We start from the raw sequence: 2846 nt of genomic DNA on the forward strand, positions 1-2846 counted from the left end.
GTCTCAAAAAAAAAAAAAAAAAAAAACCCTCAGTTGTCTGTACATATGTGGCTTTATTTCTAGGTTCTCTTTTCTGTTGATCTATGTGTCTATTTTTATGCCAGTACCATGCTGTTTGTCCAGTATAGCCTTTTAGTATAATTTAAAGTCAGGCAGTGCGATGCCTCTAGTCTTGTTCTTTTTGCGTAGGATTACATTGGCTATTTGGGCTCTTTTTTAGTTCCAAATGAATTTTAGAATTTTTTTCTTCATTCTGTGAAAAATGATATTGGTATTTTAATAGGAATTACATTAAATCTATAGATTGCTTTGGGGAGTATGGTCATTGTAACAATGTTACTTCTTCCAGTCCATGAGCATGGGATATTTTTCCATTTGTTTGTGTCAGCTAGGATTTCTTTCATCAGTTATTTATAGTTCTTTTATAGATCTATCACCTCATTGGTTAAATTTATTCCGTGGTGATTTTTTTGCAGCTATTATAAATGGGATTGAATTCTCTATTTGGTTCTCCTACTGCTCATTGTGGGTGTATAGAAATACTATTGATTTTTGTATGTTGATTTTATAATCTGAGACTTTGCTGAATTAAGCTATCAAATCTAGGAGTATTTTAGAGGACTTCTTAGGGTTTTCTAAGTATAAGATTATATCGTCAGCAAACAGAAATAATTTGACTTCCTTTCTTCCATTTTGAATGCCTGCCTTTCTTTCTTTCTTTCTTTTTTTTCTGATTGCTCTGGCTGGGACTTCTAGTGCTGCATTGAATAGATGTGGTGACAATGGGCATCCTTGTTCTAGTTCTTAGGAGGAATGCTTTCAACTCTTCCCCCATATAGTATGATGTTGACTGTGGTTTTATCATATATGGATTTTATTATTTTGAGGTATATTCCTTCTATGCTGAGTTTGCTGAGGATTTTTACCATGAACAGATACTAGATTTGATCAAATGCTTTTTCTGCATCTATTGAAATGATTATATGGTTTTTGTTTTTTGTTTTTTTCTCTTCTTTTTCTGCTTGTGAGTCTTCCAAACAATATATAATTTGTTTTTAATTCTGTTTATGTGGTGAATTACATTTATTGACTTGCATATATCGAACCATTCTTGCATCCCTGGCATAAAACCCTCTTGCTCATAGTGAACTAACCATTTGATGTACTGCTGGATTCAGTTTACTAGTCTTTTGTTGAAGGTTTTTGCATCTATGTTCATCAGAGCATGGTCTGTTGTTTTCTTTCTTTATTGTATCCTTTCCTGACTTTGGTATCAGGCTAATATTATTAGCTTTGTAGAATGAGTTAGAGACGATGCCCTCCTTCTCAACATTTTGCAGAAGTTTCAGGAAGATTGGCATCAGTTCCTCTTTATAGGTCTGGTAGAATTCCACTGTGAATCCATCTGGTCCTGAGCTTTATTTTCAGGAGTGGGAATATTTTGTTACTGATTGATTCGGTCTCACTATTTGTTATTGATCTATTTAGAAGTTTTATTTCTTGCTGGTTCAATGCCAGGAGGTTGTATGTTTTTAGGAATTCATCCATTTCCTCTAGGTTTTCGAGTTGGTGAGCATATAGTTGGTCATAATAGTCTCTAATGGTCTTTTGTATTTCTGTGGTATCAGTTGTAATATTTTCTTTTTCATTTCTAATTGTGTTTATTTGGAGTTTCTCTCTTCTTGATTAGTTTAGCTGGTATTTTAGCAATTTTGCTTATTTTTATTTATTTATTTATTTTCAGACAGAGCCTCAAGCTGTCGCCCTGGGTAGAGTGCTGTGGCTTCACAGCTCACAGCAATCCCCAACTCCTGGGCTCAAGCGAGTCTCCTGCCTCCGCCACAACTGGGACCCTAGGCGCCCGCCACAACACCTGGCTATTTTTTGGTTGCAGCTGTCATTGTTGTTTGGCAGGCCTGGGCTGGATTTGAACCCACCAACTCAGGTGTATGTGGCTGGTGCCTTAACCACTTGAGCCATACACGCCAAGCCAATTTTGTTTATCTTTCTGAAGAACCAACTTTTTATTTCATTGATTCATTTTCTTCCCTCTATTTCATTTAGTTCTGCTCTGATCTTTGTTATTTCTTTTCTTCTGCTGACTCTGGATTTAGTTTGTTCCTGTTTTTCTAGTTCCTTGAGGTGCAATGTTAGATCATTGATTTATGATCTTTCTACTTTTTTGATGCAGGCATTTAATGCTATAAATTTTCCTCTTGGCACTACTTTTCATGTATCCTATGGGTTTTCATATATTTTCATTTTCATTTCTTTCACAAGATTTTAAAATTTCTACCTTTATTTCTCAATTGACCAAGTGATTTTTCAAGAGCACATTGTTTAATTTCCATGTGTTTGTATAGTTTCTGAAGTTCCTCTTTGTATTGATTTCTGACTTTATTCCACTATAGTCTGATAAGATACTTGATGTGATTTCAACTTTTTAAAAATTTGCTAAGACTTGTTTTGTAGGCTCGGTGCCTATAACTCAGTGGCTAGGGCCCCAGCCACATACACTGGAGCTCCCAGGTTTGAACCCAGCCTGGGCCTGCCCAATAACAATGACAACTACAACCAAAAATAGCTGGGCATTGTGGTGGACATCTGTAGTCCCAGCTACTCAGGAGGCTGAGGCAAGAGAGTCGCTTAAGCCCAAAAGTTTGAGGTTGCTGTGAGCTGTGTCGCCACGGCACTCTACTGAGGGTGACATAATAAGACTCTGTCTCAAAAAAAAAAGACTTGTTTTGTGCCCTAAAGTGTGGTCTATCTTGGAGAATATTCCATGTGCTGATGAGAAGAATATACAGGGTGGTACCTGTGGCTCAGTGAGTAGGGCGCTGGCCCCA

This window comes from Otolemur garnettii, unplaced genomic scaffold (genome assembly GCF_000181295.1).
Source record: "Otolemur garnettii isolate 467f Iridium unplaced genomic scaffold, OtoGar3 scaffold00268, whole genome shotgun sequence".
Classification (NCBI taxonomy): Eukaryota; Metazoa; Chordata; class Mammalia; order Primates; family Galagidae; genus Otolemur; species Otolemur garnettii.